Consider the following 25,267-nt stretch of genomic DNA (forward strand, 5'->3'; position numbering starts at 1 on the left):
TCCTATTCATTGTGTGATAACTCCCCCCGCCCCATTTCCTTCTCTAAATTATTTCTCTGCTTAACAAAGCAAAATCTGGTTTCTATTGCTTGCAACTGAGAACTCTGGCAGATAACTAGGAGAAAATAAGCTTATTGGCTACTGATTAAATACACGGGAAGTTGGGGGCGCTAGGGTTTAGGGACCAGCACTTCTCTCTTCCAGGAAGGTTTTTTCCATAGGATCTTTGTGTGTCTTGTCCCTCCTGGGCATTCAGGTCATTGCTAAGTGTTTCCATTCTCAAAGAATACTTCTAAAACCAGCCTGCCCAAGTCAGCCACCTTGTCCCCCTCTAGCAAGGAGGTTTGCAGCCCTGGCTATACATGGGAGGAAACTTGGAGCTTTGAAAATACTAATGCCCACGTCCCACACACCATGGATTCTGATTTAATTAGTCTAGTGATCAGCCTAGGTATTGGAATTTTAAAAATTAACCTAAAAGCTTCTAATGTGCAGTGGAGGTAGAGAATCCTCGATCTATCATATCACACTATTTTAATTCTCTGCAAGGCACTTACGACTCCATAAGTACATATATTTTCTACTTCTCTGATTTGAATACTGGGCTGTCTTCCTGGGCTAGAATATAAGAATACTGGGCTAGAAGTGAGAACAGGAGCTGAATGAAAGAATGAATGAATGGTGCAAACTTCTCTTTCCTTTGCTCTGCAGGTTGTCTTCAGGATGTTCAGATTTGCTCTTGATGGTGCCTTTGCATTCCGTTTCCATCCTCCTTCCCTCTTGATTCCATTCTCTACTCAGCCTGGAATCCATCCCTGCTATTGCCCCATGCACTTGGAGGCTTAGACACCAGCATTCAAAGTTTCATCTTGGGAGGGAACTGTGGAGTTTTAGATTTCTTGGGTGAGGTGGGGTAGGGGAGAGGATGAGCTCTTCAGATTCTTCAGTGGAGAATTGACAGAACAACGTACTCTCCTTAGGAGCTAAGGATGATCGTTTCTTCTGCTCTGAGTATAGGGATTAATTGTGTAGGCTCTCAATTAGTTTAACTGCCTGGGTTTAAATTCTGGCTGTGTCACCTCAAGCTGTGCACCCTTGGGCAAGTTATGGCAGCTCTCTGTGCCTCATTTCCTTCATGAGTAAAATGGGGATAATAATAATGAAACTTTTCTTACAAGGCTGTTTATATGAAATGAGTTTACTGTTTTTTATAGCCTAAGGGTTGTGGATTATGCTAAAAAAGCCATCAGCCCTGAAGTTAAGGAATGTGGGGGAGAAAGGGACAGACAGCATAGTCATGTGGAGTGACTTCAATGGTGAATTTACTGAGTGGCCTCTAGGAACTAGGCGTGGTGCTAAGTGTCATGCATGGATCCTCGTATTAATTTTCCCAACCAGAGAAGCCAGGCACTATGATTACCTTCAGTTTTGTAGACATATGAGCTGGAATCCAAATCCCAACAGGTCCGCCTGACTCCAGAGCCCAAGGTGAGATATTGCTGCTAGAGCTGAAACAAAAGGCATCTATTGTGGGAAGTACATTTCCTGGACTTGAGGGCCTGAGCTGGAGGAAGGAGGTGCAAAGCTGGGATGAAAGGAGAATGGCGGGCTTCCTGAGGAAGGCATGGTCAGTGAAAACCTGAGGAAAGCAGAGAGGCCAGAGAGAATGCCGCGGACAGCAGTAATGGAGCCCGTGTACGTAGAGGTGTGCGCTGGCCAAAAGTGGAAGCTGCGGCCTGCATGGCTTTTTGCCATCCGTGATGGGGATGCCTTGCAGGCAGAGTTCACGTCCAAACTCCCTGCGAATTTCCGCCTTTCTTCTTTGCTCATTCTCTCTCACCTGAGGTGCCCCATCATCTCCCTTCCTTTCTCCTCTACTACTTCTCCAGTCTGATCATAGAACAGTTAATGTACTCTTCTCTTCAGTGAAGTACTTAACATATTGAGGGCCTGCTTTGGACCAAGCAGCTGCTGTAGGTAAGTGGGCACCTCTTCATTTCAGGGCTTACCACCTGTTTACCTCCCTTGGGCTTCAGACACCTGGTCCCAAAGAGTCCCCAGTAGACCCCTGCCAGTCTCTGTGTGCTCCCCTTGCCGAGCCTCCCGTTCCACATCAGAAATCCAGCTGGGACCCAGAAAATGCATGAAAAGAAAAAAATCACAAGCTGCAGATAGACCCAGGCTGGTTTCCTCCCAAGCCACCCCTCAGACACATTACTAGATGGTGCTGTGAACCACAGGGAGCCCACATCTCCAAATGCTCCACAATTTCCTCAGATATGTGCCTGGACAGCCGGGATTAGGTGTGTGGAACTACTGATCAGAAAATGATCGTTTTTCCCACCTAAGGAATCACCCCACAGTGTGCTTCTCCCAAGAGAAAGCTCTCGCTTTGTGCCCTGAGTGTTTCAGGGTGGGCAGCTTCTTCTTGGAAAGCATCCACTTTCCTTCATTGTCACAGTCACTCCACTAATCTGAGCAGCCACCCACTTGCATGGGTTTTTGTGATAACCCCACTTGAAAGCTTCTTTTTAAAAATCTCATTTTTTAAAATATCATATATATGTTTTATAATATGAATGGCATATTATCCTAGAGGTCAGGTGGGACACATACACACACACTCACATACACACACTTCAAATTAATTCACCCTTTGGACATTATCCATAAAAGAAACATATGAAGACTCTGAAAGATGGAGAGAAGAAAGCAGACCAGCTTAGGGTCTTAAGACTAAGACTTGGTGACGAGTTCCTTGGGTTTTATTTTTTGCCTCATAGACCCTGGACTTGGCTCTGAAGAAACCAGCAAACCTCAAAATGCTAATGAGTGCAGACAAAAAAAAAATATCCTTAAGAAAAACCTGCTCTCTCCAGCCAAAAGACCAGGAAAGGGTCCACATAGCAAGACAGACTGTCCCACAGCACACACAAAAATCTGTGATGCCCCAACCCCACCACTATTCCCATCAACAAAAGCCAAGTGGAGAGCCTAGATATCCACCCTTACCAAGGGGGGAGCAGTAACAAACTGAGGTGCACCTCCCTCACCAGCCATGGTGGTATCAGTGGAGTCCCAACCTCCAGCGGTAATGAGGAATCTCTTCTCCCAAATGGAGGCTGAGTGGGGAACTTGGACTTCCATCCCCATCTGGCAATCATGGGGTGGTGTGCAGTCAGAGGAGGTCTGCTAAAATGGAAGGCTTAGATAAGACCCAGAGTCTCATAATATAATAGAAAAATGTTCAATATACACGAGAATATCTCATCCATCATACCAAGAACCAGGAAAATCTCAATGTGAATGAGAAAAGACAATTGACAAAAAGACAACACCTAGATGACAGATACTGGAATCCTCTGACAAGGATTTTAAAGCAGCCAACATGAAAGTGCTTCATTGAGCAATTATGAACATACTTGAAATAGATGAAAAAAATAGGAAGTCTCAACAAAGAAATAGAATGTTTCAGAAAAAAAGAAGTTATAAAGAAAACCAAATAGAAATTTTGGAACTAAAATATATAATAATTGAACTAAAAAAAAAAACCACCTCAATAGATAAGCTCAACAGCAGAATGGAGAGAATACAGGAAAGAATCGGTGAATTTGAAGAATGTGCAATAAAAATTACTCAATCTGAGCAACAAAGAGAAAATAAAACTAAAAAAAATGAACAAAGTCTCAGAGACCTGTGGGACTATAATAAAATATCAATCATGTTATAGTCACATAAGGACAGGAGAAAAAGAGTAGAGCTGAAAATTTTGAAAAAATAATAGCTGAAAATCCCCCAAATTTGGCAGAAGAAGATATAAACCTCAGATTCAGGAAGCTAAGCAAATCCCAAGTACTATAATCCCAGGAAGTCCATGCTAAGACACATCATAGTCAAACTTCTGAAACCTAAGGTCAAAGAAAAAAAAATCTTGAAAACAGCCAAAGAGAAGCTGTACTTTACCCACAGGAGATAAATAGTTAGGATGACAGAATATTTCTTATTAGGAACTATGGAGGCCAGAAAGAAATGATACAATGTTTTTCAAATGCTGAAAGGGAAGATCTGTCAACCCAGAAGTTTATATCCTGTGAAAATATCCCTCAGGGATGAAGGAGCAGCCAAGATATCCTAAGATTAAGGAAAACTAAGAGACCTTGTCACCAGCAAACCTACCCTAAAGAATGGTTAGAGGAGATTCCCTAATTAGAGAAGATATGATAAAAGAAGGAATAGTGGAGCTTGAGGAAGGAAGAAAGAACAATAAAAAGAATAAAAATGTGAGTAAATACAATGGACTTTCCTTCTGTTATTGAGTTTTCTAGATTATGTAGGATGCTTGATGCAAAAGTTGTAACACTGTTGTGGTTTTCCATGTATGTAAAGGAAATGTTTAATTTTATAAATGTGGGAGGGTAAAGACAGTTAGGAGGAGGTAAGGTTTCTACATGTCATGTGAACTGATAAAATGTCAATACCAGTAGTCTATGCTAAGTTGTGTATGTATAATATAATACTTAGAGAAACCACCAAAAATCTGTAGAAAGGGGTACACTCAAAACCACTAAAGATAAATCAAAGTAGAATTCTAAAACATGTTCAGGCAATCCAGATAAAGTCAGGAAAAAAGGAAACAGAAAGGGAAAATAAAACAGCAGACTTAAGCTCTAGCATAGCAATAAATGCACTGAATTCAATGTTCTAAAGCACCAATTAAAATACAGAGTTTGATAATGGGTTAAAAAACATGGTACAACTGCTTGCCATCATAAGAACTTACTTCAAATGTAACACTGTAACCAGGAAAAGTACAGGATGAAAGTAAAAGGAATGACAAATGATATATTGGTAATCAAAAGAAAACAGAGAAGGAGTGGCTATTTTAACATCAAATAAAAGAGACTTACCAAGGACAGAGAGAGAGACCTTTAATAATGATAAAAGGGTTGGTTCACTAAGAAGACAGCAATTGTAAATGTATATGCACCTAAAAACAGAGCTATAAAACATGCAAAACTAAAACTGATGGGACTGAAAGGAAAAACAGACAACTTCACAATTATGGTTGGAGACTTCAATTCTCTGTCTTCAACAGTTGATAGAACAATCAGACATTCTGCAAGGATATAGAAGAACTCAGCACCTTTAATCAATAGGATCCAACTGACATAGAACAGCCCATCCGAGAGCAGCAGAGTACACATGCTTTTCAAGTACCCAGGGGACGTTTACCAATACAGACCATATCTTGGGCCATAAACCAAATCTCAAGAAATTTAGAAGGACTGGAACCACATATAGGGTATCCTCTGACCACATGGAGTCAAAGCAGAAATCAATGACAGAAAGATAACAGGAGTATCTCCTAAACACTTGGAAACTAAACAATGCAGGTCTAAATAATCCACAGACAGGTCAAGAAGAAACTCTCAAGGGAAATAAAAATATAAATAAAAACACGAAAGTAAAAAATAGTAATTAAAAAAATAAAATTAAAAAATATAAAGAAAAATGTCAAGGGACATTAAGTCTGAATGAAATTAAATAAAGTAAGGTAAAAATTTCATTTATAATTATAGCATAAAATGTAGAGAAGAAACTAAGAAAACTATCCCTCCATGTATACAGTATTTGCTTCTCCAAAATAAAAAACTGAAAACTCCTGGTAGAGGGAGACAGAGAACATGCCTAGTGTGCCAGATCTCAGGTTCTGTCCTGCTTTCCTGGGCACATAGAACACTTGGCCCCCCACCTCTCTTTCCTGGGCTATCAGTCCTGGTTGCAGCAGGAAGCAAAAAATACATTCAAATTAGCATCCTCCAAGGATGTTTAATTAAAGGGCTATTTATAAAGGTGTGGGTGAGGCTTAGGGAAACCACATGAGGTATTACTGTGCCCTGCCACCAAGGGCATTAGTTCTGTTACTAATCTGAGCCCCAGAGAGCCAAGGGCAAGCACGGTTGAAGAGCTTGGAGACAATGAGGGGTGTGGAGAGAACCACCTAGGGAAGGTGTGACTTTTTGTTAAGCGACTCAGCCCTCTACAGGCAACCCAACGGGAGGAAGCTGGAAAATGAATTTCTCCCTCCTCCCTCCCTTGATTTCCTGCCTGGATTCTCACTGGCCAAACTCAACTGGAAGCCACAGGCAAGAGAGTCCTTGTCATCTACGATCCATAAAGATCAGCCTCCCAAGACAGAAAGAAAGGTGGAGAAAGTAGACCAAGGAGGGGATGGGTATAAATGGGAAGCTGTATGGGTGGCAGAGGGACCCAGAGGCTGGGTGACAGCGTTTAAAACAACAGCGTTATAAGATGGACCGCTTGGAGGAGGGTTGTCCGAAGGAGCCACCCAACTCCAACTGGACTGTGATGTGAGTGAGAAATAAACCTTTATTATATATAGTAAGCCACTGAGATTTGGGGTTGTTCATTGAGGCAGCTAGTGTTAATTATCCTGACCAACACACCCAGTAAAATTCTGGGTCTCAAATTCTGTGTGGAGTTGCATATTAAATATGCAGTCCAGCACTCAGGGGTCATTAAAATGTGATTCCAATATCCTCTATTAAAAAATGCCAGTGGGGATACAGTTCAGAATTTTAGTGACTCTTCTCAAAATTTATTTTATAACCAATACAATAGTCTTGCCCAGGTACTCATCCATCAACCCTTCCAATCTGTGCAGGCTTTGTTCCTATTCATTCCTCCTTCTCTTCCAGCCATTTATAATGAGGTCTTTTAGCATCTTTCTCTGTCTTCCCCATTGCCTGTGAAGTCTCTCTTTTATCGGAAGACCCCGGATCTGTTGGCCTAATACAGAGGGATGTGTAGAGCTTATTTAAAAGTGAGGTAGAGAAATAGAGGAATTGAGGAATACAATTAAAATACAGGCCATCTGCTGTGGCAGGCTGGCTGCCCTGGGACCGGGCCTCTGAGGCAGAGCCGACACAATGTGTTTACTAGGGAACACACTTCAGAGCAGCATGTGTGGGAGGGCGAGGGACCAGGTGGGGCGGGCAGAGGGAACGCCGGGCCGTGATCAGGAGCTCTGGAGCCTGTATGGCCCGTCAGACTTGTCCCACTTTGGACCAGAATGGCTCAGCCTTTATCCCCCTGCCTCCATCTGACGTTGATGTGTGACTTTGGGTGAGGCAGTCCCTACACAGGCTGACAGCTGAGGGCTGCCCACTGACAGCTCTCTCAGTAGCTGGAACAGTGAATCCTTGCAGAGAGACCTGGGCATCTGGTCTCATGTCCATCACCACGCAGAGGGTCTGTGAATGTGAGAGGTTGGGTTGCAGCTCTGGCTTTGAGCTGTCTGCAGTTTTCATGGTCACCACTGTTGTGTAGAGATTGCTGTCATCCCATCCACACCCTTCATTCTTTCTGTGCAATACCTTGAGGCACTTATTCCATCCACATTTGCCACTTCCTTGAGAAACCATATCAAAATTATCTTCTTCCAAGAGGCCTTGAAGTCTGGCCCTCAGCCTCTGCCCTCTTCCTGCCCCAGTGCTGCTGGGCATGCTGTATGGGAGCTGCAGCCCCAGGAAGTTCTCCCTGGGATCTCCAAGTTGCAGGGTTATAGAGAAGCGTGTTGCTGGCATTGCTGTAATTCATTGATTTCTCATTATTAAAGAGTAGGGTGATAACCACAGTCACTGCAAGGACTTATTTATGGCTCTATCAGATGGTACTGTGGGGCTGTGAATAACTTGCTGGCTCTCCGAGCTCACTTTTTTTCCTGATTGTGTATAATTAGGGCCTGCGCAGCAATAGACTTTTTAATTTCTCTTTTCCCAATGAGCCTGATTTTATCAGTTACTGGGATGGCTTCTACCACCTTTGTATGAACTTGGGAGTAGAACCCTGATAAGCAGAGGCAGGAGGGGAATAAATGCTGTGGGGCTCTGGCTTGAGTCTCAGCTCAAACATGAACTTCCTGTATGGACTTGGGCAAGGTTCTTAATCCCTATATATACCTCAGTTTCCTCATTGGTAAAATATGGACAATAGTACCTACTGAATATTGTTGTTGAGAGGAGAAAATCTCATACTGTGTGCTTAGCACCATGCCTGGCCCCTGAGCAGTGCCTGCTGTGTGGCTGTGGTTACTGCTAGTTCCACCTTTTCCTATGAGAAAAGTGAAGCCCAGATTTCAGTGAGTGAACCTGAATGGCTGATGACAGCCCCTGCAGACCTGTTCCTCCACCAGCTTTCTTCTGGAGCCTTCGCTCCACCCGCCTCTCGTCGTGATGATGCAGTAAAATCCACTCTAATTCCAACAGCAGCTGCAACTCCCCAGTGAAGTCACTGTTTCTTTATTCCTAGTCTTGCTGGTATTTCAGTGTCAGGTTTAACTGTCAACATTACAGGTTAGGTGGGGGTTTTCCAGGACTCATGGTCATGAAGAGGAAAGGTGGCGCTGTTTATCTGGGGCCAAAAGTTTGATAGAGACGTCTGTGCTCCATGGTTTCATGTGTCAACTCTGTATGTATAGAACACGAATTCTATCCATCCGCCCATCCAACAAGAAAATGTTAATTGGGTAATACAAACCTGAATCATGGCAAAGGTGAATCCCTGTCTTCAAAGGGCTCACAGCCCAATATAAGAGGTATTATAGAGTGAAGTAAAATTCAATCATTGTCATATGATCAAGGTATTATTAAAAAACAAAACAGCTTTTCTGATGGGCAAAATGGGGAAAGGAATCTTTGGTAGAGAATATGATACTTTAGCTTGACTGGGAAGAATTTCGCTGGGTAGCTGGACATTGGATCCTTCCAGGGACAGAAAGGGGCAGGAGAAGCAAGGTGTTTAACACGCCCACCTCCGGCGTGGAGGAAGTGGTGGGCAGTGAAGCCAAAGAGCTGGTTGTCACAATGAAGGGGAAAGCTGGGTGAGAAGTGTAGGCGATTTTTGGTAGGAGATTTGGAGCTTTGAAAGGTTCTGATGTCAGAATAACATCGGCAGAGCTGTGTTTTTTTTAGGAAGATTTACTTGGCAATGCTGTGTGGAATTTATTTCAGGGAGAGACCAAAAGTAGACTAAAGACTCACAGGTGTAGAGTGAGATGTCTGGCTGGACCAACCTAATGGCAGTGGCTGTGCAGGAGGGAAAGGTGTGAGGGTGTTCAAGGAGCCAGACGCATGATGCTGGGGGTTGAAGATGGTTTGAATTCAAGTAAATGGGGAGATGGGGAGACCTTGACAGGACAGCCAATTTGCATGAAGATGCTGAGTGTCCTTTAGAGAAAGGAATTCGAAGTGTCAGTAAGAGCGTCTAGAAAGGGAATTCGGCTGCAGTGGGCATTGCGGGGCTACAGCACAAGGGTGTTGTCAGAGTTGGCGCCAGAGTGGATTAATTGCGTTAAGAGCTTGGAGGGAACAACAGCAGAAAGACAGAAAGCTGATGGTTCTGTTCTTTAGTGTGTAGACTTATTTTATCTTGTGAGGAATCCATTAGCTAACGGCCTTCCTGGCCTGCAGACAAAGTGAAACCAATTGCCTAAACAGAGTGATGAAGGCATCCAGAATCATCCAGTGTGGGACAGCTTCCCTTTCCCAAGAGGGTAAAACATGGACTCACGGGGTTTGCTTCATCGATCACAGGTTAGTTCTTTGACCACCCGATTAGTGTGTCCCGATGACAGCATCCTCCCTTCTCCCTTTTCTGAGATAGGTGCTGAAGGACCAGAATGTTATTTTGAAGCGGTATCTTTATGGAGTCCCACAGGAAGATCTACACAGCAGAGTCGTGTGACAAACCAGAAAGCAGGAACGTCAGACAAAAACAGGACTAGGTCTTGAGGCGCACAGGAGCCACTGTCACTCCTCTTCTCTGGAGACTGATGGAGACCCTTGTCCCCGAGTCCTTGGGAGTTTAGCTTTGTATTAACCTAACTGTTTCCTTTTGATGAGGTATTTTATGATGGACATTGTAAATTACTCTAAGGAAACTTTTTAGTCAGCAAGAATTTATGACAATGATAAATTTGGGCAATGTCTTTTTAAGTGTCTCTATGAATGAACACTTTCAAAATTTCCCCAGGTTCTAGTCAACGATAGAGCCTATCGGTGATTATTTTTGTTCTTCCCACGTCTCAAGTGACTTCTTTTATTAAGATTCCCAAGAATAAAACGTATGATTTATCCTGATGACATGTTAACAGCCAGTCATACCAAATACATTTTTCTTTCTTATGTACCAGAAAGTATATTCTTGCTGTCAGCCTTTGGGGTACAATGAATTTCAGAAAGTTCTCTGGCACTTTTCCTCAACATTGAACATTTCTTAGCTTTGTCAGTTATCAAAATAGAGGGTCTGGAGAGAAAAACAGAAATTAAGATAGAATGGTGTCTTATTGACAAGACATAAGGAAAGATTAAAGTCATCCTGTGGCTTTCATTTATGAAATGATTGAATTGGTACAATATTATGGTAAATCCTATTAATGGATAAAAAGACACCCCCCCCACCCAATCAAATTGCACTTATTCAAAATTAATTGGTTCAATGGCCACACTTAAATATTGTCAATATGAAAAAGAGCTCACATTTTACATTAAAAACCATTTTTAGGGTGGTGTCATTTGGGAAAGAAACAAATACAATTATTTGAATTTCACAGAGTCTTATATTGTTTACCTCTTAGGCTCCATTTCGTAGATGTGCTCACAGCAGAGGAAGCAATCAGATCACTGGCCACTTCACATTCTCCCAAGAGGGGATGAGTCATTCATGACTCATTAGAGGAGTGAAGCATCTTTCATCTATTGGGAAAAAAACCTTTTCTTTTTTCATATAATATAATTTGTCTCCAGCCTCTGTAAGCAAGCCCTCACATTTGAATTCAGAGGTCTTAAGAGCAAGTTAAAAATATACAACACATCCTTTAGGTATTTAGTAAGTACTATCTCCACACAGCTAGTTAGGAATTTTCATGTCTCTGTCACATATCATTTTGACCTTGAAACTTTAATTTGGGTTTGTATAAATAAAGCCATAAATGCATGGGGATAAAGAGAGAAACAGTCAAGCAACAGGATTTATGTATTTAGATAGTAGCCCTTTGATGCTTCTGTTCTAAGAGGATGTTTTCCCCCTTCTTAGGGGGAAACAGACATAGTGTAGAAATGCAAAAATGTTTCCTGGAATTTGGATTTACTTTCACATTTCTTGATGTGTCCATTTCTGGACTGTTGATCTCTGTAGAAGAAACTGCCTGAATTTGTGCACAGGAAAGAAGTTCTGGCATAAATTCTTGACATAAAATTGTAGCTCTATTGATATCTGTTGAGTAAATTAGCTCATTAAAATAGTTTTGAACGGGTTAGAATTTAAATTATAATTCTGTACTGAACAGAATACATACGTGAATAAATAGATGAAAGAATATATGAGCCGTTTTTCTCGAATGCTTAGGGGAATGGCACAGACCCTGACTTGGCAGCTTTTCCAAGCAACCTGGTGGCCCAACCTGGTAGGGCCTCCAAACTCACTGTAGTTGTCTGGAGGTTCTAGAAATCATTTCAATGAACCAGAATTGGTTTGAAAGCTGTAGAGCTCATCTTGTTTAGGACACTCCGTTCAATATTCACTGATTGTCTATTTATTTACCATTTGCATATTAATTAGTTCTACTCATTCAACAGCTTTGGCACTGAGTTGTACTTCAAGATATTCCCTGAGTAAGTTCTGCTTACGTCCTTCTGCTTAAGTACACTAATTGTTCCCTGATCGGCTGCTGCCCATCTGGTCCTTCCCTACACATCCTCTTTCTTCCTCATGACCTGTAATGTACATGACATCCCATTCATTTCAGACAAGCTGGTGTGTATGTGTAGAAGGGACGGGGTCCTCAGTAAGAGACTGGGTAGGGGCACTGGATGTGAGGTGGTGGGTGGTGCAAAAGACAAAATGCAAACCCAAGGCAAGGGCAGCCTTGGGAAATGACCCTGGTAGTAGACTGAATCCAACTCCAGGTGCAGGGTCTAAAACCAGAGCATGAGCTAAACATCACATGGAATCCAAAGGACCTCTGACAATCCTTTGAACTGCTCGTACAGTTCTGCATATGTCACTTCTGAGCACACCGGGGACCCACCTGATGCTCCCCAGCAAGCCACCCTGGTCAGTGCTCTTCTGGGTTCCCTCTCCCTCCACCCCGACCTCTATTCCCCTACCTTTCCGTCCCTTCTTCTCTTACTCCTCCTTGGTCAAGTGCATATATTTGAGTTTGTATAAATCGATTCTATGATGCTAGTCCCCAGGCACTTGACTATAAAGTCCAGAAATACTCAGAAAATTATAAGAAACAGTTCATGAGCAGCAGCCCTGCAAAACAGGACGAGGAAGATGGATTGTTTGACTTGCTGCGGCAGAACATAGAGGGATGGCGGGCCCAGTGGGGCTCTTTCTAACATGTCTGGTCACTGGACCATGAGAATCCTCATCCTCAGTCCCAAACTGATTGAGCGACAAGGATGAGGAGAAGAAAGAGAAAAGAGGCAATTTGTGGGGAACTGTTCAGCCTCCCCCTCCCTTGTCTCTGGAGTTATGCACTATTTGAAGAATTTCCTGACGTATTTATAAAACTGAGTATTGCATGGATTTACTGCAATTTAAAATTCTTATTTACAAATCTCAATGACATACTCAAATTGAGTCACCAATTTGAAAACAAAAAAACACTTCTAAAACATCCCACCTGAGAATGCCAGTAATTTGCTATATTTTTAGAAATTAAATCACAGTATGAAAGAATAATACTGATAGCATGAAACATTTGAAATGAAAAAAGAATGAATCTATCCTAATGTACAGCTCTTTTTATTATTACATATTTCCTTTCCTTCCTTCCTTCCTTCCTGTATTTATTCTGTGTCTACTCTTTCCAGGTTCTTTTTTAGGCCCTGAGGGGTACAGTATCACAAAACAAAGATTTCTGCCCTCCTGGAGCTTATAGATAGTAAATGACAGACCAAAAAATAATAATAATAACAGTAAATTAAATAATATGTTGGAAGCTTTTAATTTTATTGGACAAAAGAAGTGGTCACCTAGGGTAATGGGGTGTGAGTGCCTTGGGGGCGGGGAAGATAATGGCTTCACGGAACATTGTCAGGGCAGGAAACCTGTGAGCCAAGCCTTCAAGGAGGCGGAGGTCACAGTGCAGGTGGATGAAGGAAGAGCAGCAGGTACTCTCCTGCTCCCCAAAAGCCTTGGGGTCAGGTATGGTTCCAGGGATAGCAGAGGGCTGCGTAGCTGGAGCAGAGTGAGGAAGGATGGAGGATACAGGGGATGAGGTCGGAAGATGAGAGGGGCCTCATCATGGAGGACCCTGAGGGCTTCAGCTGTCTGTCCAGGTGGAGTTGAACTGACAAGTTGCATGAATTGACGTGTTTTTACGGCACCGCTCTTGCTGCTCCGTGAAGAGGAGATGAAGGCAGGGCAAGGGTAGCAGCCGGGACACCACCAGGAAATCACTGCAGTCATGGAGGCAAAAGATGACGGCTGCTGGGCCAAGGGGGAGCAGTGGTCCGCACACACACACACCCGTACACGTGCTCTGTGTGGTCCCGAACGTAATGCGCCAGCATGTAGGGCATTGCAAAATAGCAGGCCAGAAACCCCAGCAACTTAGCTGTCAGCCTTCCTAGGCACTCCTACCAAAGGTCAGGTCATCAACAGTGGGATTCAGAGTTTGGGGGGAACCTGTCTTGGAGAGCTTTGCTCATCCCCTGCCTGGGAGTTGTTTGAAGAGAATATCTGTGCATTTATCAAATTTCTTCTAATGAACGTACTAATGAATCTCTAGTATTATTGTTTGCTGCTTCAAGGATTACATGCTTCATCCATTTACCTTTGTGGAACCTGGTAAATGAATGTATTTGAGATTATGAGATTCTTTTTCTCTCCTGTTTATTTCGTAAACTGCACATGTAAATCATAACAGCTCTCACGCGCAGTTTCAGTTGAGAGGATAATGGTGGTGATGTCGTTATTGCCGACATTCTAACCTGGGGGGCGTCTGCAGAACCACTGAGTCGGAATGACATTTTGATTTTTTTTAAAGATGTTTTTAGTTTTAAAAATAACTTCCACAGTGTCATTTTTGTAATTCTAATTTCAATTAATAGCCTAAAACATCACAATGAGCTTTGGGGGGGTATTGCAGCTTGCTTTGGGTCTGTGTCTGCTAATGTTTCTATTACCGCATCCAGAGTCAAACAAGAACATTTTTTAAAAAACTTCTGCCATAAGCATTTTCTAACTGTCCTGTTCTGGGACACCAAGCTCTGCAGGGAAGCTTGGTGCTGTTGTTTAGGGGGAGTGATATTGTGGGGGCGGTGGTAGTTTTACATCTTTCCCACTTTTTTCCATGGTAAGCAAAACAAGGATGGGGTCTCCAGACCGTGCTCATGAAATGCTGCAACTGGAAGGAATGTTAAAGATGACCTAGCCCAAGCCCTATATGTTGCAGATGGGGAAACTGAGGCTTAGGCTGGTGGAGTCACTTGATCAGCAACCTTAGGTTGTGTTTTCCTGCTCTTATTAAAATATGGATTGCATCACACCCTACTGTAGACTGTCTGGCCACATGAGGTGAGTGGCCTCTAGGTTAAATGGAATTCTTGTGGGGTTTTATGTGCATTTGTTATTATTATGGGTTTTGTCTTTGCTGTAGTGTTCCGTTGACAGACCAGCTCTTAAGGTTTGCTGGACACATTCAGCTTGAAGAAGGCAAAGGAGAAGGGGTTTAAGGCAGTTTTTTCTCCCCATTGTTAGGATGCTGGACAAATGATGAGGGCATTGTTCTCCCAAAGAGAAGATGCGCAAATTTGTCTTCTTGAGGCCGAATGCTGTGTCTTCCTGTGCACTGTCATTCTGTAGAGACTGACCGACACTCCCTGCTCAGGAACCAAGACTTACAATTCACCACTAGCAGGGAGAGTCACCCCCCTTTTTAATAGATACTCAAATGATTATAATAAAATAAGGCTTCAGCTCAGGCAACAGGAAAGTATCAGGGGTAATGGGGGGTGTAAACATGACCTAATAAATGGTCACGCCAACAGGCCAAGGCAGCCATGCATAACAGAATGAACCTAAAGTTGAGGCCCCCAGATGGGGTGCACATCCTGGTGCCGCATGCTCTCTAGGTGATCTGAGACAACATATTGGGCCTCTGTTTCCTCACTTGCGCAATGAGAACGATAGTGCATATCCTATGAGGTGAGCAGGCACTTGGGTGCAGAGTGAGAGAGGAGCTCTATGTGACATCTGGCGGCATAATGTGCGGCCTGCTGTAGAAAGTGCTCCCTTGGCCTGACGTCCCTGCACCTCTGATGGACAGCGTGGTGAGCCCCGGGTGGGAGCTGAGAACCTGCTCAGGGCTCAGCACACTGGCTGAAGGGTAGGGGTCGAAGGGTCTGCTGGGTCAGTCACTGTGGATCTGGGAGTGTAGCACTGGTGGCAGCTGACATGGGGTTTCCTGGTAGATTCCGTCTTCTGGTATCTCAGGCTGAGGCTGTCCCCAGTGTCCTCGCTGCCCCTGTCGATCATCAGGCAGTGTTCAGAGCGGCCTGTGCCTTTCTTTCCCTTCCCTTCCTTTTGTGCTGGGTTAACAGTTTGGGAGTGAGACATTTGGGTTTCTCCACCATTGTGGATCCCCACCTCCGACTTCTGGGTGTGTCCTAGTAGCAGTGTCCTGAGGGACTTGGTACCTGTACGCCTTTTCATTTTGGGAAGGAGGTATGGCTACAGTGAGACACTGGTGCAGTGGATTCTGGGCCAAGCTACCCAGATCCTTTTTGAGGACTGCTGGGAGCATGGCTGACACACAGCCTGCTTCAGGAACTGTCCTGACTGAAGGGTATCTCCTTGCCCAGGGCTGCCCACATCCAGTAACTGGTTGGTGTAGGAGGTGTAAAGGCCTGGCCTCTCACAGCGTCGTGGGATAACTATGAAGAGTCATGCGGGCTTCACAGCTCCCCATGGGGCCAGCTGAGGCCTTTTGGAGCATCTCAGCTCAGCCTCCTCCTATGCCCTGTCCTGCTTCCACCCTTTCTCTTGCATGGGTGGCAATTCCATAAGCCTAAGAACCCTGCTATATACTAGTCTCCATCACAGTGTCTGCTTCCCGCAGACCCCAGCTGGTGACAGTGATGATATGTGTCTAACAGTGTGTGCATATGGGTGTGCATCAAGAATGTTCTCGTTGCTCCATCTCTTGAAGTCTGCTCCTGAAGATGACCACGCCTTCAGATGGCCTGCCTTGCTCTGTATATTCTCTTCATGCCACAATGTTTCACCATTCTCTAGCCTTGTCAGCATTTACTGGCCACTGGGTTTTAAATTCTGTCACCTTCCTTCAGGAGTGGTCTGGGGACAAGTGCAGGGGTGGAGGGTGGGAGAGTGGGACTGGTGACCAGACTGGGCATTTCAACAGTTTTTGAGTCCGAACTTCAGAATTTAGATGGAGAGCTTCAAATAATTAAATGCATTCTTCCCATTTTACTCTTTAACCCCTTTTCAACAAACAGAGATTTGTAATGATAAACATTCCATTTTCAAGTGTTCGAGAGCCCGACCAAGTCAAGAGTAAATTTTATTTTTAAAAGAATGATCTGAAGTTACATCAACATGTTAGCTGTGTTTTGCTTTGGAAGGTAGAGTTACAGGTCATCTTTTTCTAGTTTTTACTGTTTCTGATTTCCCCCCAAATTTCTAAATAAAGAACATATGTTACTTTTGTAAATAAAAAAGATTGTTTTATTAAGAATCCTCCTCCCCCCGAAACCAGTACATCCTGTGCTTGCCCCTGGCAGCTGCGGTAAGAGAACCCTAAATGCCTCTGACCTCCCTGAAATGAGCATCATATTGAGCCTGGGGGTAGAATTGGAGGCCGTTAGGTCAAAGTGCAAAGATCCATTAGAGGACAGGGCATATTTCATGCTATGGCTCATAGTCTCTGGACACTGACTTTTTTCAGTGCATATTACAGAAAAGAAGATGTGAGCATCTCAGGCTGGATGGGGAAGTTTCATCTCCCCCTTTTCAGATGTTCATTAACATAACAAAACATTAGTGAATGTTTAGCCTGTACCCTTGTCTGTTCTAAGAAGAGACAGAATAAAAATGTCAGAAGTAAGCCAACTACTAGACTAGGAAAGGCATTTTCACCTGGAAAAAAAAAATCATGTGAAATAATGCGGTCACCAAAGACGGGCCACCATGTTTTATTTTGTAATTATGAAAATTTGTCTCTTTTGACAAGTGAAATGAATTTAGGCACTCAGGCATGGGGAGAAAGTTGAATTGTCTGAAAATTAAATCAAAGTAAAAATGAAAAATATAAATGGGTGTTTCATATTCACTAACATGGGAGTCATCTTTTAGATCTGACATTTTGAAGCAATCCCTGAGAAACTTGATAGCTCATACCTCTGAGTAAATTATGGTCCTGAGCAGTGTGGAAATAATTGAGAATGTTTGTTGTTTTTAAATAAATGCAATAAATCTAGAATGGCATCAGTCGTGTAGAGTATAGAGAGCACCATTTTCTACCTTCAGATGTGTGATGTCCTGAGATCTACATCACCAGGAGATATACATATGTAGGCACAATGGGTGTGGCAGGACCTCAGTGCACACGCATACACATTTAGAAAGCAGCGTGGTTGACCAAAGAGGGAAAATGTCCAATAAAAAGGTCACATCTGACTCTACCATATCCTAGAGGTGTGGCCCAGGGCAACTCCTTTCCTTTTAAAATGGGGAATGTTGATGAGACTGTGGCTTCTAGGGGTGCCGGGAAGATTGGCAAGTCCATTTCCAATTGTCCCTATTCTGGCGGGTGTGGACGCCTTCAACCAAATGCTGGGCAGGCATTGAGTGGGGCCTTGGTGAATGGTAGGCAAAAATCAATATGAGTACTTCTAATAATCTGTGTGTGTTTACTATGTACTTTTTGTGTATGTGTGTACTCTGTATGTTTACATGCATGTAATTTGTATGTGCACATATATACTTTGTGTATGTGTACCTCATGTGCGTGTTTTGTATGTGTGTATATGTGCATGGGTATGATTTATGTGTCTGTGTGTGCTCTGTGTATGCACTGTGTGCATGTGTGCGCATACATTGAGTTTGCACGTCTTCAAGGAATGAGGCATCTTTGGGGACGAGCAGTGAATCCTTCTCTGTGCCCTCATAGGCCTGGAGCTCCACTGAGGAAAGCTCAAAAAATGGACCTGGCACTCTGGTTTTTAAATAAGCAACTTGACTGGTTGCCTCAGTTCCTGTGTGTCCTTAAATATATTTAAGTTTTATGTAATATATGTGTATGCATATACACACGTGTTATTTTTTAAAGTGTGGATACTTTTTAGCCATAACCCAGTAAAGTTTTGGGTTATCTTACATCATCTGAGAATGGACTTTCCTACAAAATGATGGCACTAATGAAGTTGGGAGTCTTGAGTTTTTAAATTAGTTCTATGGTAAGGGTGATCTATTCAAGACAAAGAAACCCCTTTGAAGAAATTCGAGTAAAGGTGACTCATGATAAGAAATCAAAAGTATGGGACTAAAAGGGGAAAACTATTCCTAAGCCCTTTATGTCCCTTTCTGTCTCTTTCCTCCCTCCTTCCTTCCTTTTCTTTCTGTGAAACATAGTCCCTTGGCTTTGTGCATCTGCCCCAACCATCTCAATATTCTGGTTTTTCGCTTTGAGCCTATTTCTCTCTGCTTCCTTTCTGCACACAGGTGCCCAGGTGGCCACTCCTCCCCTGACGCCCTTGTTCCCTGTTTCCGTCCTTGTTCTCTTTCTTCTCAGTAGCTTCACTCTCTGTATGACCTCACTTATCTGTGTGTGTGCTGGCATATTTATTCATCTTCCTACTGCACCTGGGCTTCAGAAGAGCAGGTGCTCTGTCCGGTCTGCTCAGCCTCAGAGCCAGCCCTGGAGGCTGGCACACAGGCATTGCTCAGTAAGTGTCTGCTGTGTGAACAAATGGATGCACAGCAGTCTCAGACCTACGCCCTACGTGACACTTTTAATCCAGCCAACATTTCTTTCACCTTTTTCTAGCATAACCTCCTGCTCCTCCATTTTCCTTTTACTCCAGGCCCAGGTGATTGACATATTCCATCCTTTGGCCATATAAAGTCAGCACAGAGGCAAGTGTATGCCTGTCCTGATGAAACCATGTGAGCCTCTGGATCCAGCCTTTCCTGAAGTAGCATGCCTCATGAGCCAAAGCATTCCTTCCCCTTTTCCCCCAGCTTTTTCTTCCTAGAAAGTGCAGCAGATTTGGGAACCCCTCCTTCTTAGGCTGAATTCACTTGAAGGACAGGCAGGCACTCCCTGGGGCAGGCAGCTGAAAACGAAATTTCCTTTGGGATGGGTTGGGGCACAGCCCATTTCTGAGAGCCATGGGGGCATCCTTTCTACTAAATGCCTACTAGAGAGAACTGGAGGGGTGGGTTTGATTTTGCTCAAATAATATTACTAAGAAAAATTGGAAAACAGCTTTGAGTTGGGCTTATGCTACTTTCAGCTTAGGCGTCCTGACTGTAAGTGCCTCCCAGGGAGGACGTAACTCCTAGCTGACTGAGCCGGTCAGGATGTATGCCAGTCCTCGATGAGGTGCCCACCCTGCTCTCGGCAGCTGAGGTCATGCCAGCACAATGTGGCCTGTTCCTTGTCCAGCAGGAACATGGGAGAATTTTCTTTCAGGAGGTGTGGGATCAAGGAGCATAAAGGGCAAGAAACAATGGGCTTTTTTTTAGTACAACTGACAGCATCAGTTCATGAGAGTGTGTTGAAGGCTGAGCTGGACGTACAGGCAGGAGTGGTGAAGGCTGTGTACACGCAGAAGGCTGTTTGACTGAACTCTTGAGGGAGTTCCTGGAAGAACCCCTGAGCCGCCCTGGGCATGGAGGCAGGAAGGGGGGACCTGATGGCTGAACTCTCCTGGAGCTCCTTGTAGGATAAAACAGAAGTTGTGTGTGTTCATACAGCAAAAGGGGTAGAGCAGCTTCTCTTTGCCAAATCCTGTTTTCCTCCTTGGTATTCCCAAGTCTTTGGTACATTTGACAGTTTCCATGTGTGACCTCCTGCTCGGGCTCCACGCCCAGACAGCCTAGCACAACTGACCCCTGGCCAAGGTCCCACCCTTTCCCTCCCCAGCATCACTTGCAGAGGAGGAAAGTGTCCTCGTGGTGTGTGGTTGGGGACAGGGCCTCCACGGGGACAGGGCCATGCCCACGGGTTGGGAAAGCCTTGGGGAGTGGACCCTCTTTGCCGAGGACCCAGCAAGGAGCACTGTTTGGGAGGCAGGAGGTAGGGAGAGGCCCCGGGCAGGTTCAGGTCTCAAAAGACGCAGTCATTTGTGCTTTTGCAGAGGAGACAGAAAGGTCTCCTGAGTCCGGGGGGACCAAGTTCCTTTGCAGGACTGGACTGCTGGGAGGGCCCGTGGCTCTGCAGGGACCCACTGCCCTTCCAGCGGAGAGCAGGAGGGGAGCACCAAGCCCTGAAGGCCGGCAGCCCTGCCTCCCTAACTCGCTGTGCATCTGGGGGCACACACCCCCTTTGACTCAGTTTCCTTCTCAATACAATGGGTGTAAGAAGACTTTCCCAGTAGTTCTGCTGTAACTGTCGGGCAAGAAACTACATGTACAGTCTGTGGGGGGCTCCTGGCGGACAGATGGGCTTGGTCAAGCTGCTGCAACTCTGGCTTTTGTCCCTGCTTGCTTTGTCTCGGATGTGCGTGCCCAGCGGTGCCCAGGAAGACAACCATTCTTGCACCTGTTACAGCACCTCACTAATGGCAGGTGCTCAGGGTATGTTTGAATTCCTTCCTTTATGGGCTCAGTGAATTCCTAATGAACACATGCTCTCTGCTGGGCTCTCATTAGGCCCGTTTGACACATCAGGGACAAGGCAGATGTTGTTCCTACCCTCAGGATCTGTGCAGGTTAGCCAGTACCAGGAGCTGCCCCTTGCTCACCCCTGCCTTGGGCCATGTCCTCTTGTTCCTCCCAGCCACACTAAAATGTAGGTATTATTATCTTTGCTTATGGAAAGGCAGCTGTGGCTCGGGATGGTATGAGCTCTTGCATATATGAAGTAATAAACAGAATGGACCCTAGGGTAAGAGAAGGCTCCAAGGCTCCTGCCCATGCGCAGGGTCAGGGTGGGGGCTCTGCTGTGGGCTGGAGCGGCCCTGAACACCCAGGATGAAGGGGGCAGCTGGTATGGTTCAGTGAAACGACAGAGACAATGTTCTCCAATTCTGTGTATGTGCGTGTGTGAGAGAGATAGAGACAGTGAGAGACAGAGGCAGAGAGAGACACACAAAGACAGCGAGATATAGAGGCAGAGATAAGAGACACACAGAGAGACACAGACAGTGAGAGACAGAGAGAAAGAGACAGAGAGAGGCTGTAGAGACACAGAGAGGATGGGTCCCAGGGGAAGAACGTTCCGAGATGTACCTGTTTGCTGAAGCCGAGGCCTCTTGCTGGAAGAAGAGCTGTAAAAAACGGTCTGGTTAGGAGGAGCTCCTGGGCCCCTCTGTAGAGCCCTGGTCCTGTGGCCAAGGACCCCCAGCCACACTGGCAAGGGGCAGCTGACGGGGCTCTGTGGGGCTGGACCTGAGTGCTGGGGGCTGGACCTGAGTGCTGGTGGCTGGGCACTTCCATCCTGGCACCCTCAGGGTCTGTGGGGGATTGAAAGGAGTGGCATGTGTTGAGAAACTTGAGAAACTAGTGACTAAAAGACAATTTCAGGCAGGTGAGTTCATTTAATCCAAAGGCAAAATGCAGTAGTTGTTGGAAGGCTAGGCAGACAGACCTTGACTGCTACTTAACAAATGTGGCTCTGGACAACTGTTTTAAGGCTCCCTAAAACTCAGGTTCCCCATCTGAATGATGAGAATGATGGTCCTGCAGTTAACTAAATGCAGTAGGGCCTGCGCCGTGCTTAGCACAGTCTGGGACAGGGCACATGCTGCACAAGTATTAGCCGTGCCCAAGCCTACTATGAGGTGGAGGCAGGTGATCCCCAGGTGAGGAAACGGAGGCTCAGAGGACTTTCCTATTTGCTCCTCTTTTGGGGGTTCACAGCTGCTGGCAGGAGACACCAGAATCCAGAGCCATCTCATCTGACCCCAGAGTCCTCTCTGTGATGGATTATTGATTTTCCTTCTCTTCACTGGCTTCTCGGGTACAGTGGCCTGACAGTTTGCACGTTAGGGAGTCAATTGCAGCGTGCTAGACTGCTCCTCGGCACTGCTGTTATTTTCTGGGGTGTTGGAAAAGGTCTTTCAGACCAACAGCAATGCCCTTTCCACCAGAGCTCTGGTCCTAGGGAGCACCGCTGTCACACATAGAGTGACACTTTCATTTTATAAAAACTTGTTTTAAAGTTAAACTAACAAAATCTGCATGTGATTAAAAAAAAAATCAAGCAGGACAAGAGGGTGCAAAGTCAAGACTCTTCTCGTTCAGACTCACAGGTTCCTCTTCCAGGGGCAGCCACGGTTGCTACTGTTTCCTGTTTTTAGAACTTCCAAAATTTCTACCCATTTGCAAGTATTTGTGGGCTGTGTGTGTGTGTGTGTGTGTGTGTGCATGTATGTTTACATATCCTTCATTAATACCAAGGGGTGCTTACTGTATGCACATAGACACACAACACACCTTGCCCTTTTGTGCCACTTAATAACTTACGTTAAAATATTTTATTATTACCTCCATTAGATTTAGCTCATCCTTTACTCATCTTATTAGATTAATTAGGTCTAGTTTATTTTTTTCATGGCTGTTTAGTATTGCATTATACAGACATATCAAATCTATTCTTTATTGTTGGATAACATCTACCCTCAACCCAGTTTTTTCTATTAAAACAATACTGCAATTAATATATTAGACAAATGCCAGTGAGTACACTTGAGAGCGCATCTGTAGGACAAAGTGCTAGAAGTACAATCCCCAGGTTGGTGTGTTTACAGACAGTTCTCATAGATAATGGCGAAGGGCCTGCCCCAGAGGCCGCACCGACTACCCTCTCAACCCACAGTGGGGAAACATCTTCATCTCCACCTCATTGCATTTACCTTCTGTGTATTAAGAATGTGTTGATATCCATTAATCAAACAGGTAAAAAATGGAATCTTGTTTTGATTTGCATTTCTTGAACATTGAGTGAGGTGGTGCTGTGCTTTTATTAAGCAGCTTACTTATTACCTAATTATTAAATTGTTATATTAGTTGGTTATAATTATGTCTGTGTAATTAGTTGAAACGCTTGTGCTGAGTCTCAGCCTAAGCCAACATGACTGATGGCTTTCCCAGAACTTAATCAGTTCACCAGTTGAGTTAAAAAGGCTAAACTCTATTTTTTCTAAGGCAGGCTGCATAGGCCTTCTCTGTCAGACCAGGAATTGGTAAACTTGTTTCTTAAAGGGCCAGGTAGTAATTATTTTAGCCTTTGCAAGCCAGACAGTCTCTCTCAGAACTACTCAGCTCAGTCCCTCTAGTACAAAGCATCCAGAGACAATATGAAAATAAATGCACGTGGCTGTGTACCAACACGTATTTGGCTTGTGGGCTGCAATTTTCAAAACCTTGTTCCGCACCGTGCATGAGTGGGTGTCAGGAGACAAAACTGACTCCTCCGTTTGCAGATTCCAAATGGTCTCTCCTATACGCCTGAAACCCTCTGCATGACCGAGCAGGACAAGAGGGTGCAAAGTCAAGACTCTTCTTGTTCAGACCCCCCGGCTCCTCTTCCAGGGGCAACCACGGCTGTGACAGTTTCCTGTTTTTAAACCTTCCCTTAATGTATAAACATTAAGATATGCAGTGTAGTTGAAGAAATGGATAAATATGAGTCTAAGCAGGTGTTTGGACATTCAAGGTAACAGGCTGAGAACCACATCATGCCTGAGAGTGAATGAGTGAAATCATGTGCTATTTGTGTTTCTCTGCCTGGCTTCTTTCACTGAGCATAACACCCTCTAGGTCCATCCATGTTTTTGCAAAAGGCAAGATTTCTTTCTTTTTGTATGGCTGAGTAATATTCCATTGTATATATGGACCACATCTTCTTTATATATTCATCTATTGATGGACACTTTGGTTGCTTCCAGTTAACTGAGTCTGCTGTGCTCTGGCATCCTCATGGCACGGGCATAGCTAAACATATTGTTTAGGAAATGAGTAGTCCTTCTGCAACCCCAGGGTTAAACAAAGCTGCTCGGGGCCTCTCTTCAGAAGGGGACTCAGGGTTGAGGAAGGCACTTTGTAGCAGCACAGGGACGTTTGGCTAAAGCAGGAAACAAGCATGCTTGGTGCTCTGTGGGTGAGGGATGCAGACGGTGGGGAGGATGAATGGAGGCTGCGGCAGCAGAGACGGGCTGTGAGCAGATGCTGGCAGCCTGGGCAGGAGGCCGAGCAGGACCCTGGGGTTCCCGGGAGAAACCAGATGTGAGGAGATTTTAGAAGGGGACTTAGGGTCACATGTGTCATGGGCACATAGGATTTGAATGAAGGCTCTGCTTCATTCGCCTGCTTTGTTCGTTGTGGTACCCATGTGCCTCCATCAGTGCCTGGAACATAACAGGTGTCAGCTAATGTTGGTGGATGAATGAATGAATGGAGCTAATGAATTCTGCAAAAAATGACTTCTTACAAATTTTGCTAAGCTGATGGGCAGTAACCGTAATGTGGTTGTTAGGGGGGACCTGATATAGGGGAGAGCATAGTAAACATAGTATTCTTCAGGTAAGTGTAGATTAAAAATTTAAAAAAAAAAAAAAAAGAAAGAAAGAAAGAAAGAAAAGGGGGATTACTCCTTAACAGGATAAAACTATTGGTAAATCAAAGATCAACGCATGCTTTAAATATCCTTAATGTTGATCACTTAAAGGGTGTCAGATGATCAGCTATGGAGGTACTCTTTTCTGATAATATTCCTTTCTCTTAATTAAAAAAAAAAAAAAAAAGCAGTTACTGTGTGCTGACCTCCAATGAGTTCTGCACAGTGGTATAGAGGGCATGTCAAAGTGTGGGCAAAGGGTCTGTTTGTTTCTACGCAGAAGATCAAGGCCTAGCTTGGATACCCAGAAAATGAACTAAGATACGATATGAGGAGGAGCTTCCGGCATCAGCACTCTCTGGAGGACTCGTGCCGGGGGATGATCATCAAAAAGCCTCCACAGGGATCCGGACGATGCTGCGGTTGTGGCTG

The sequence above is a fragment of the Manis javanica genome, chromosome 17 (assembly GCF_040802235.1).
Source record: "Manis javanica isolate MJ-LG chromosome 17, MJ_LKY, whole genome shotgun sequence".
Classification (NCBI taxonomy): Eukaryota; Metazoa; Chordata; class Mammalia; order Pholidota; family Manidae; genus Manis; species Manis javanica.